The 12,848-nt window shown below is 48.4% G+C and overlaps 2 protein-coding genes across 4 annotated transcripts in view; both read right to left on the bottom strand.

The window, feature by feature from the left end:
- Window positions 1–12,848, bottom strand: part of DIRAS1 (DIRAS family GTPase 1) — a 140,512-nt gene that overhangs the window by 109,807 nt on the left and 17,857 nt on the right. The gene's annotated exons all lie outside the window — the stretch shown is intronic.
- The window catches only part of GNG7 (G protein subunit gamma 7), a 126,844-nt gene that overhangs the window by 96,139 nt on the left and 17,857 nt on the right, over window positions 1–12,848 (bottom strand). The window contains exon 1 of one of the 3 annotated variants that reach the window (XR_014543371.1): window positions 2,112–2,251. The exons of 1 other annotated variant lie outside the window; for it this stretch is intronic. The gene's annotated coding sequence lies outside the window, so the exon portion shown is untranslated. Of the gene's footprint in view, window positions 1–1,979; window positions 2,252–12,848 lie in introns of those variants that run through there. One more of the 3 variants, XM_083595015.1, reaches the window with a different exon arrangement.

Below are 12,848 nucleotides of genomic sequence, written 5' to 3'. Positions count from 1 at the left end.
CAGCTTTCTTAAGCAGTTCAGCAGAAGAGCTTGTTCACTGCCTTTATATCCCACCTTTTTCTCCAAGGAGTCCATGGGTGACCCCCCCCCGTTAATTCCTACAATGACCCTGTGAGGTAGATTAAGAGGCCATGACTGACGCCAAGGTCCCCCAGTGAGCTTCAGGACAGAGCTGGAATTTGAACCCTGATCTCCCAGGTCCTAGCTGACACTACTTCTGCTATGGGGCAGCTCTATAAATTAAGTAGGTAAAATAAAAGTGGGAAAAGCAAAATGCTACTTAGAGAAGGATCTGGAATATTCCCCTTGAAGCTTTGTTGGATTCTGGATTGTTTTATTTGATGTTCTAATGTGTTGTAAACTGCTTTTGAGGTTTTTTCTTTAAAATATAAAGTGCTATAGAAATGAAATGAATAATAACAAAAAATAAATTTCGCTGTAAAAAAAGAGGAGCCTAGATATTATGTTATGGCGATGGTAACCTAGGTTTAAGGTGCCATTTGGCAATTAGCTTATACAATCAAACCTCGATTGTCAAATTTAATCCATTCCAGAAGACCATTCGACTTCTGAAACATTTGACAACCGAGGCACAGCTTCTTGCACTCAAGCGGAAGACACGTCAGATGTTCGGGTTCCAAAAAGCATTTGGAAACCGGAGCCTTTACTTTCGGGTTTTTAGCGTTCGGGAGTTGAAACGTTAGAAAACGGAGCCGTTCGAGAACCGAGGTTTGACTGTATATGTGAGTTTCTAACACTGCCAGAATTATTGGGGCCAAAAAGTGGTATATGAATAAATGAGACACAATAATAGAATCATGGAATGGTAGAGTTGGAAGTGGCCCTGAGAGCCATCTAGTCCCTGCAATGCATAGCTATCCCATACAGGGATCAAACCTGCAACCTTGGCATTATCAGCACCACACTCTAAGCAACTGAGCTAGACGGGTGTTGTTGGACTACAACTCCATCATCCCTGACCACTAGCTAGAGATGATGGGAGTAGGAGTCCAACAACGCCTGGGGACCCAAAGTGGAGACAGGCTGCTGTAGAGTCCAGAAGCTGGCCGGACCCTCTCCGCCAGAATTCCTCAGTGACCCTCACCCATCAAGGCGCTCTGTGCATGCACAGGAACCACTTGCCCTTCTCAAGCACCTTCTGCAATGACTACTTACGTGTTCCAAGCCCCAACAGTCCCCCGCCCTCCCTGCAAGGTGTTTCCAGTCTGCTATCTAAATGGCAAGATACTCTTCCCCACGCTGCCCCGCTGGGTCCCTTCTCACCAGAAGTGAGAAGCCAGATACCACAATGGAAAGCCCAACAACTCCCCACTGGCCCAGGCCCTGTTCTTCACCTCAGTGGCCAGGCAGGCGGAGCTCCAGCTACAGATCCCCACCCCGCCAGTGAAACCTGCCCCTTCCCCCAAAAAAGCAGTCCACCTCACGTCTTGTGGCGGGCAGTTCCAGAAGCTCATGTTGTGCCTGCAATGTGGAGGAGGCTGCTGACACCACATGAGCACCCTTGCCCTCCTTTTGAGCACCCTTTTGGGATCAGCACAGAAGTCCCTCAATCAACATGCAAGCCCCGCCCACTGAACTGTACAGAAGCCCCTCCTTCATTTGATAGGCCCCTCCTACTTTGACCAGCACAGAATCAGCTCCTCCCATGGAAAGGCCTCCCTCCTCTTAAGGCCCCTCCCACTTCCTATGGTCCCCGCCCCTCAGCTCCTCCCCCTCAATTACCGTGCAAGCCCCTCCCACCTTCCATTGTCTCCTCCCACTTTTTCCCTGCACGCCCTCCTCGGTGGCCCCGCCCCCTCGCTTCACAGGGCGGTGCCACATAAGCCCCGCCCCTGAAGACCCCACCGCAAGGGGCGTTTCCTTCCTCGGCCCCGCCCCTCGCAGGTGCCCACGTGACCTCCCCCTCCGCGTCACCCTGAGGGCGGCGGTGGCGGCTTTGCGAGCCGGGCGCCTCTTACCCTCTTGTCCCGCTCGTCTTTTTCTCTGCCTTCCTGCCTTCCTTCTCGGCCGCTCCGCCTCGCCGCTTCCCCCGCTGCTGCCGAAGCCGCCGCCGCCTCCTCCTCCTCCCTCGCCCTGCCGCGCAACCCAACCTGCTGCCAAGTCCCGAAGGCGGGCACGGCAGCCCCCCCCCCACCGTCCGCTCCCGTCCTCCGTCAAAGGGGCGATGACCGACGGCGCCACTCGGCCAATACGCGCGGCGCGTCCCTCAGCGCGGAGGCGGGACGAGCGCTCAGCTGCGCCGTTAGGTTGTCCCCGCGGGCGAGGGCGGGGGGAGAGAGCGAGCGAGCGCGGAAGCGGCCAATCAGGGCCCGCGAGGACGGGCGGCGGCGCGGGGGGAGGGAGCGGGCCTCGGCTCGTATGCAGATTGCGGAGGTGGGCCAGACTGCGCATGTTCCTGCTTGGCATTATTCATGAGTGGAAAAGGCGGGAAAGGAGAGGGGCGGGGCGAGGCGGAAGGACGACGAAGAGAGGAGGCGAGCCAGAAATACAGAACTCGGATGCATGTCGATTGTCTATTTATGGACAGTGGCACCTCGGGTTAAGAACTTAATTCGTTCCAGAGGTCCGTTCTTAACCTGAGGCACCACTTTAGCTAATGGGGCCTCCCGCTGCCGCCGCCACCCAATTTCTGTTCTCATTCTGAAGCAAAGTTCTTAACCCGAGGTAATATTTCGGGGTTAGCGGAGTCTGTAACCTGAAGCGTCTGTAACCCGAGGTACCACTGTATTCAGTTTCCATAATAAAGCCTTTAAAAATATTAATAATTTAACTATTATTGTTTAAAAGCATCAATACCTCAAAAACGAGAAAATAATACCAATTATTATGAAACTTTAACAAGTAATAATCATAAAATCATTACTGCATTTGCCTCCCACCTTTCTCCCAATTTGGCAGTGGCATTTGAAGAATGACAACTGACCGAAAAAAAGCCAAATAATGTTATTTATTTTTATTTTATTAAATCTTCATGGGCGGTTTGCAATGAAATCATGATAGGAAAACCACAAAATACATTCTAGAAATAAGAACGAAAACAACCCAATAATACCCAGAAGTAAAAACCGGAAGGCAACCCTTGAAACGCAGACAGAGAAGCTGAGGCCATATATATATATATATATATATATATATATATATATATATATAATTCCAGTATTTGGACAGCAACCAATATGTGCAAATTTGGGAGGATAGTGAACCCAAACAGGAAGAAAAACCTCCTGAGATTCATTAGGCAAACAAAGCAGACAATCAGTTTCAGTGGTGCATAAATTTAATGCATAAAAGGTTCTTTTCATTTTTTAAGAAAAGCCCTTCCACAAAAAAATAACAACAACAACTATAATAATAATAATAATTTTATTGTTTGTACATCTCCCATCTGTCTTGCCAAATGCAAGGTGGTTCTTTAAAATGAGAGTCAGAACACTCTGGGTGGCATCTAGCACATATAAAAACGAAATAAAACGCCAAACATTAAAAACTTCCAGATTAAAAAAAATGCCCTTAAACTTCAGGTAAAAGAGGAAGGGAGGATAGAGCCGTTTGCGGCCATTTTGTGGATCCCTCAAAGCCTGCAGCCCTGGAGAAATCTCTCAATCGCCAATCCCCCAACGAGATCTCTTAGATCGGGGTAGGCAACCTAAGGCCCAGGGGCCAGATCCAGCCCAATTGCCTTCTCAATCCGGCCCACAGACAGTCCGGGAATCAGCATGTTTTTACATGAATAGAATGTGTCCTTTTATTTGAAATGCATCTCTGGGTTATTTGTGGGGCATAGGAATTCGTTCGTACCATTTTTCAAAATATAGTCCGGCCCCCCACGTGGTCTGAGGGACGGTGGACCGGCCCAGGGCTGAAAAAGGTTGCTGACCCCTGTCTTAGATGGCAATAAATTGGAAAATAAACTTATTGCAATAAATGAGTTTGCTCAAGTTGGACTTCTTCAAATCAAAGATTCAGCTCAATGTCCACTCCCAGATTTGTCCCTTGACTGGCTGCACTTTTAGATGCCCAAAAAGAAAATTTAAATGAACACATTTTGCACATGGAGAAAGACTCCCGCAAGAGATGAGGAACTCCCATCTCGTCTTCGCTTTTCCTGTCTTATCGGCGAGTGGCCTGGTATCCTGGACCACAAAAACTATAATTTTTCCAGCCTCCTCAGCCCCCTGCTGCGGAAACATGTCCATGCCAGGAACGTGCCGTAACATTTTGCTGTGGAGACACACTTTTGTGCCCATGTGCATGCAGAGAGGGGGGCAGAATAAAAGGAAAGGGTGATTTCTACCAGCTGGGTGCAGAACAAAATTGCTGCAGCTGAATGCAAAAGGCTTTAGGATATTTGATTTGTCCATGGGAAAACAAAGGGAAATGGAAGACAGGCTCCCTTTGCAGGGCTGTGGGCACAAGTGTTGCTGCCAAAGGGAATTGCACTGAGATATTAAGGCAGAAACATGCTTTGCAGGGAGAGAATGCATGAGGAGAAATTGAATGATCCATTATCAGAACGATTTTAAAGTGGAACGAAGCTGGACTCTGGCTGTGGCTGGAGCAAGTTAGTTCCTTGGAGGTTTTTAAGCACAGCTTGGATGTCCATCTGCCAGGGATGCTTTGGCTGAGATTCCTGCATTGCAGGGGTTGGGCTGGATGACCGCTGGGGGTCCCTTCCAACTCTACAGTTCTATGAAAGTGTACACTCAGCTCAGCGAGGGAACCAGTTGCTTCTTCTTGGAGAGAAAGCAATGTTTATCTCTTAATTTTGGGCAGAGGCAGCTCATGCCGAAGAGATGAGGCCTCAACAGGGGCAGCCAGCCCTGCGAGGAAGGCTCGAGAGGGAGAGAGAGAGCAGCTGCCACAAAGGCTGCCTTTGGGTAGGGATGGGCTGCCCACTGTCGGACGCAGGAGGCCAGACTAGGCCTGCCCACCTGGGCCTGATCCAGGCACTGATCAGGGGGGGAGCACCCTGGTCTGTTAGGCCCCCCACCCCAGAGCGCCCCCTGGGCAAGTCACCCTCAACCCCCAACTCCCAATTCTTCCAGGCAAAGGAGCAAAGCCAGTTTCGCTTTTGGGTGCGGGGTGCCCCCTGGTGGCCAAGGGCAGGTGGTGCATTGGTGGAGAGTCACCCATCGATGGGGAGCCTGTGTCACCCGAAACGGGGCATGAAATGGGTGCCATTCCAGACCTTGCGGGTGCAGCAACCTTGCAAGCTTCCAAGTCAACACTGGCCTCTCCTTTTTAAAATGTTTGCTTATAAATTTATTGAGATTATTACAGTAAATTAAAATAAATAAGAAAGGGGAGAAATAGAAAAAAGGAAGAGAATACATAAAAAAAATTTAAAGCATTTTAAATAACAAAAGAACCATAAAATATAACTATATAGTATCTATGTAGATGAATAAACTCATTGTTTCCCTCAAATACTTGATTAACTATGTGGTTTTGACAAATACATTCCAAATATCATTAAATTTGATTGTGCGTAATCTTTGTCCATTCATTAGTTGCAAGAATTGTCATGTCCTCTATCCATCGATGGAAGGGGGACATATTTTTGCCCTTCCAATGTATAAATATAAATCTTTTTGCAGATGTGTGGGCCCAGAGACTCTATTTTGCTGACCATCTGTCAAGCCCCATAGGTTAGGTATATGAATGATATCTTCTGAAATTTTTAGCTCTTTCCCCACAACAGCATTTATACATCCTAATTCCCCCCCCCACACACACACACACACAGAGAGAGAGAGATGCAAATTCACCAATAATGGACACTGTAAAAAACTTAAGTTTAAAAGAAGCGTTTTCCTTTTTGCATCTCCAACAGCAGGCTGTCATCAACAGATGTTTATACCATTGTGTGATGGAGTCCAATAAACTCAAAATAAGATCTTTTCTTGCATGAGACATAGTTTATAATCTCGTGACACATTAGAAACAGAGCTAACACAGAGCTTTCCTGAAGGCCGGTGTGAATTCAAAGCCCATGGCAGGAGGAGAAAGCAAACGCCTCTGTCAGGCCCTCCGAGGGGCCTGCTTTTCCAGGGACAGTCCCAGAATTACAGAAGACGTCCCTGTTCCTGATTTGATCCTGGAATGTCCCGCTTTCCTTTTTCCCTCCCCATCTTGGAGAATAATTAAAAGTGGTGTGCGCAGGGGCTAAAACAGAGTCCTGTTTATACTGAAAATAAAATTCCTTCACCAAATGGAGGAAATGGTGAAGTTTCCTATAATTTTGAAGGAAAAGGTCACCCATCCACTTTCATTGCAAGCCATTCTGCAGCCTGCCATTTCTTAGGAAGCACGGAGAAGGTTTATTCCTTTATTGTAAATGGAGCCTCACTCTGCCTCCTCAGAAGTAAGTCCCACTGTAGTCAATGGACCTTACGACCAAGTAATTGGGTATAAAGATTGTGCAGCTTTACACTGCAACCTGAAGCATTTTTACTTGGAACTAAGTCCCACTGAGTTCAATAGCAATAGCATTTACTCTCTGGTAGGATCATTCTGTTTCCAGTATTATTATTTCCTGCCTCCCCACCCCCCAGGGACTCAGGGCTGCTTACAGCTGAAATATTGTTTCATTCCATTTATCTGTAGAAGATGTTGCACACGATTCCTTCCCTCACACCTTTTTCCTTTACAACAACCCTGTGAGGTCAGTTCAGCAGAGGCTGCCCTTGGCTCAAGGTGGCTGAGGTTGAAGCGCATAAGGCATCTCTGTGTGCAGTGAGCTCAAATGTGGGAGAAGCTTCCTGGTGGAGAAGAGGACGTCCCTATTTCCATTGGAGAAAGGGGGCTCAGGGAGAGGCATGGGGGTGCCCCCCTTTTCCAAGGGGGCTGCAGCTCTCTCCTCCCTTTCCCCGTCTCCTCCGCTCCCAAACGCCAACAGAGAGCCAACGGTTTCCACAGCAACCCTGTGAATGACGCATTTCGGGATTTGCCATGCAGGGCCTAAGGGGGACTTGCCATTTCTGATTGTGAGGGGGGCAGAGACACTGTGAGATCCACACACAGATGCACCATGGAAGCGCCACACACCCAGGGAGCAAGGCTGGCAGGTGTCCCATAACGGGGGTCTGGCTGGCCCCTGTGAGGACAGGATGCTGGACCCCCTTGGGACCTGACCCAGCAGCCAGGCTCTTCTTGTGTTCCTATGCAACCTCCAGGCCCAGAAGCAGTCTATCCTGATTAGTTGAGGGCAGGCTCTGATCCAGCAGCCAGGCTCTTCTGGTGACCTTCATGCGCAGACGCACCTTTGTGCAAACGCAGGCCTCAAATGCAGGACCCTCCAGCACAGCAAGCGAGGGAAGGGAGAGGCATGGCACTTTTGCTTTTTCAAGAGATAAAGCTTAGCTGCGCAGCACACACGGATGACGCAGCCTTTCATGCATTTGCACACGCACCCACCCTCTGCAAACACCCCTCAGAGTCCCGAGCGATGCAGCCTATTTGGTGCAGGAGATGCTTGCCATGTCCCTCCCTCTCCATCTGGAATCATCGACATGGGCATGGCTCACAGCACAGTGCCCGTGGCTCAGGCAGAATCTCAAGGAGCATTGAATCCCCCTTTGGGAAAAAGAGACGGATGCATCGCTGGTGTCGCCCCCCACCGGGGCAGATCTCCCATGAAACAAATGAAGGTGATGTTTCAGGGCCCCAGAAGCAACTTCAGTCCACATTGCTTAAAAATCTGGGTTCTCGTAGACGCCAACTGAGTTGTCCAGCTCAAATGCATTAATGTTTTGTTGTATGTATTTCAACAACCCCAAAGTATGAGAGTCCATTACACAAAGGTTGCCAGGGCAGAGTGATCTGTTGTAGGACAGCCCCATTGAAGAAGAGGCCTGGTTGCGAAGGGGCCCCCCTGACCAAGCTTCAGGGCTAACAACAACCCCCCATCGGGCTACGTTTCTGGGTGGCATCCAGCACACAAAAAACATAATGAAATGTCAAACATTAAAAACTTCTCATTATGTAGGTCTTCCATTGCCCCCAAGTGCCCTGTTCCACCAACTTTATTTCCCCCACCTTCATCTTGTGTGTCTATGTCAAGCAGGCAGATCAACCCCCCCCCCTTTTAGGCACCCAAATTGCCCCACACCAAGCACCACTCCGGGCTGCTGCAGTGAGAAGGGAGACGGAGGTGCCCAGTTCTGCCCCCACAGATGACCTCCACCCCTATGCCCTCCAGGGTGGCCTTTTCCTGGCTTAAGGGGTGGCATGACCCTCAACCCTAGAAATTAACAAATGCAAGGATTTTGATTACTTGGGGGATGAAGGGAGAAGAGAAGCTGCTGAGGGAGTCTCTGCAAATGGAGGTGGCCAAGTTGGGGCCATTAAGAAACAATAGAGGGCAATTAAAGGCCATTGGCAAGTCCAGAAAACTGTCCTCCCCCCTTGCCCTGAGGTGTGAACAGAGACTGGGGGTTTGCCAGGGTAAGAGAGCTTTTTGGCAAGGTGTTCTGGGAAGGAGGAGGAGGAAGAAAGACTGGGATCCATCTTGGGCAGCCCCTCTTGAAATGACCACGCTGTAAGATCTGGACTCTCTCTATGCAGACAGAAGGTGCAAATAGGGAAATAAACAGTATTTATTAAAGCTGCAACTTTCTCTGGCGCGTCTCAGTTCTCCAAAGGACCACAGACGCTGGGTGAGCACCTGGAACCCCCTGGGATCTTGCAGAGAGTAGGGTAGCACACAACTTTTCTAACACTACTCATTTGTTTTTTTAGTTCTCCGAGTGCGTAAATCTTAAATTTGCATAAGTTGCGAGTTACACATATCCTTTTTGAGGCGAGGTGACACAGGACTGCAAATACAGTTGCCCCATAGATTTGTATAATGACATTTATAATCCTGGCAGTTTTGCTTCCATTTCCTTCTCTGATGATCCAAAGCCTTTTCAATGGCTGCCCATTGCTCCCAGTATGGCCGGGGATGGTGGCAATGGGAGCTGCCGCTGGGTGGAGGGCAGGCAAGTTTGCTCCCCCCCATCACTCCTGGATAGGATCGGATCCCCTCACCTCCCTGCAGGGTCCCGACTTGACCAAAGAACAACACCAGGCAAGGGGAGCGGGGAAGGAATGGGATACAATAAATCCATTTTTATTCATTCATTCAAGGAAGACTATTTCTAGGATAAAAGCTACATATTGTACCATCGGTTTTGTTGGATTACATTATTATAATATGGTCGTCTTTTATTTTCCCTTTTTGCTATCTTTTTTCTCTGGAAAAAGCCAGTTATGCACAGTAGCTGATGTTGTCATGCTGCCATCGTCAAGAGGGAACGTGGGGTGAGAGGGATTGTTTTTCAATTTATTTACAATGCAAAGGACTGCCTCCGTTTGAAATTTTAAAGAAGCACCATTCATGATCCAATACAAGACATCCCAGCCGGCAAAGATGGAGAGGAGGCAGTGGGTGAGGGAGAAGAGACCCCCTTCGCTGTCCTGGGCCCAGCAGACAAGAGAGCGGATTGTGCAATTCCTGGGCCAGCAAAGAAGATGGGGCAGATTCACACACACACACACACAGACACACACACACACACACACACACACACACACACACACACACACAGACACACACACAGGGGGTGGGGAGACCAAAGGGAGCCAGAGGAGCACCAGCTTCCAAGAATGAACACATCTAACTCAAATTAAAATTCACCCCCTTGATGACGGATCCGAGCGACCCACAACCAGGGAGAAAGCGGAGCAGCTGCCCGGACCCCCAAGGCTTGTGCTGGTCCTGAGCGCTCCGCCGCTGCCCGAAGGAGCCTCTGAGGGTGGCCTTGTGCAGGTCTATGGCTGGCAGCGGCACAGGGGCAAACAGGCACACGTACAGCGCAGGGACCAGGCACTGCACGCCCCGTGCCAGGATCGCGGAATTGTGCTGCTGAGTCGGACCCCTGGTGCTTTTCAAATAACCAATATAAATTGTGCCAACGCAGCAGAGAAAGTCGCTCCACTGCTTCTGTTTCTGCCAGTGAGGAGAGAAGGAGCTGCCTGGCTACAGGAACCCTTGGCAAATGCAGAAACACCAGTTTTTTCCCCAGGCCCACCCTGGAAAAGCCAGCATCCCTGGGCAGCAGCAAAGACTGCGGGCTTTGACCCAGGGCCATTGGGGGTGAGAACATAAGACCACTGGAATAGGAGGTCTGACTAGCCTAGTTTCCTCTTCTCACACTGGCCAAATGCTTCTCAGAACCTGGGGATCCAGATAGACTGCCTCTGGACATGGAGGTTCCACGAGGACAGCAGAAGAGCCTGGCTGCCGAATCAGGCCAAAGGGGGCCCATGGCCTCACAGGGGCCAAGCAGATGCCTCCAAGCAGGACCTGACAGACTGCGCAGCTTCTCCTTGTGCAGAATCCTCCCTTTACATTTCCAAAATCAATAGGGACTAGAGACTTGGTGGTGGTTGTTTAAAAGAATGGAAACTGACATTGATGGCACTGGGAGAGCGTAAGCCCTGCGGGATCAGGCCAGGTCAACCTGGCAGTCGCCTGTGGCCACAATGGTCACTTTGGGGAAACCTACAAACAGGACCTGAGCACAAGAGCAGCTCTCCCCCCTGCGGTTTCCAGCAACTGGGATTCAGAGGTTTCCTCCTGCTGGGTATGTGAGTGAGACAGAGAAAGAGAGAGGTTAGTGAGCTCAGTGGATAAGAGCACGAGACTCTCAATCTCAGGGCCATGGGTTTGAGCGCATGTTGGGCAAGAGATTCCTGCCTTGGACTAGATGACCCTCGGGGTCCCCATCAGCTCTACAATTCTACAATCAATTAAAATTCACTGGACTAAGATTTTGGTGAGGATATTGTTTGAAAATACAGATATCTTAGACTTATTATTATTATTATTATTATTATTATTATTATTATTAAGATTTCTATACCGCCCTTATCTCAAGGGGGTTCACAGAACAAAATACAGGACAGAAACAAGTATATAATTAAAAAACAAAACAGAAAAATAATTTATAGATCCCCCTGGACACCACAACAACAAACCCCTTTTGAAAACACCCGTTTCTTACTGCAATTATTTATATACCGTATTTTTTGCACGATAACACTCACTTTTTTCCTCCTAGAAAGTAAGGGGAAATGTCTGTGTGTGTTATGGAGCGAATGCCTACGGATGACGGGGGGATCTGCTGCAGTCGTGAGCAGAGGATCCATGGTTCCCCTTCCTTCCCTCCTCCGTGGCTCGCTTTGAAACAGCAAAGCGGGAGAAGAGCCACTGAGTGGGGAGGAGAGAGGGACAGAGAGCCTGCTTGCTTTAAAGGAGCAAAGCGGGAGAGGAGAGGAGCCTTCTCCGCTTATACCCCTCTTCTGCATTATTAACAGTATCCTTCTCCACCCACCCCACGCGTGTTCCTTGTCCCTTGAGTGCTTTTCCTTCCCTCCCCACTTAAAACGTGGTTACAAAGCACGGATCCACATGGATCCTCAGGATTTTTGCACTGGGTCACCCCAAATTCACCATCAGATCACATAGCATGTCCATGCCTACAGCTTGCACCAAAAAAATCACGCACCCACTGTTGCCTGGGGCCGCAGTGGTGCAAAAACGTGGTTAGAAAGCATGGATCCACATGGATCCACAGGATTTTTGCATTGGGCTACCCCAAACTCACCGTCAGATCACATGTCTGTGGCCACAGCATGAACCACAAAAATCATACATCCACTGTTTCGTTTAGAATATTTTTTTTCTTGTTTTCCTCCTTCTAAAAACTATGTGCGTGTTATGGTCGGGTGTGTGTTATAGAGTGAAAAATACGGTATTTATAGATCTAGGAATGTGTATATTTCAAAATGCACTTTCAAAAAAAGGAACTGAAGGGCCGCTGAAAAGGGGCGGGAGAAGGGCAAACGGGTGCTGTTCCCTAGGCAGGGCAGGAGCCTCCTTCGCCCACAACCCTGGCGCTGCACCCCGCCAACGCCATTCCTTGAGCTCGTCCTCCCCCCGCCCCGCTCCAGGGCACCCCAGAAGGTCATGATAGCAGGTATGGTGGGCAGGCATAGCTATGGTATGAAAACAACGACAGGACATAAGCGATTCCTGAACCACCTAGTAAGAAAATCAATTTATGAGGTATGGGAGAAGTATAAAAATCTATTAGAGCGGAAGACACCATGGTGGCTCTCTCTGTTAGAAGCAATATCTGTTAAAAAATTAAACATGAGAGGTGACTGGGCAATCTAAATAGAGCTGTTAGCAGAAGTGGAAGATCAATTAAAATGGAAAAAGTTTGAAGACATTAGAGAGATACTAACAGATTGGTTACAGTACCATCAATTAAATGATGTCTTCAAACTGGATAAAAAAAGTTATGGTACAGAGATGTCAAGGTTTGAAAAAGATTTGTTGGAAAATAATGTGAAATTACTTTCAAAAATGAATAAATTACTTTTAGAAAGGCTCACTAAAGATGAAGAAGTTAAATCAATAATGATACACTGGGCAAGAGATTTTGGTTATAATATACAGTTTTTATCATGGGAGTTTTTATTATGGAAGGAGGATCTGAAGTTTACAGCCTGGTGTTCATTGAAAGAAAATTACATGAAAATGATGTACAGAACAGCACTTGCCATTGATCGGCTTCTCAAATATAAACACTTTTCTTACATTCTGGCAGCTTTAAAAGACTTGGAGGTTGTTACCCGACTGTCACCCGTTTGCTGTGAAAGTATGGTCCAGAATGAAGCAGTATCCACTATTTTTACTTTGATACGGAGTTGTAATCGCAGTGTCCCTAGCATGGATGTCATACGTTATTCTGTCCAGGTCCTGCTTAATTTGTCAA

The sequence above is a fragment of the Podarcis filfolensis genome (assembly GCF_964270895.1).
Source record: "Podarcis filfolensis genome assembly, chromosome: 18".
Lineage (NCBI taxonomy): Eukaryota > Metazoa > Chordata > Lepidosauria > Squamata > Lacertidae > Podarcis > Podarcis filfolensis.
The sequence above is the reverse complement of the archived record's forward strand: the minus strand, read 5'-3'. Positions and strand labels throughout refer to the sequence as shown.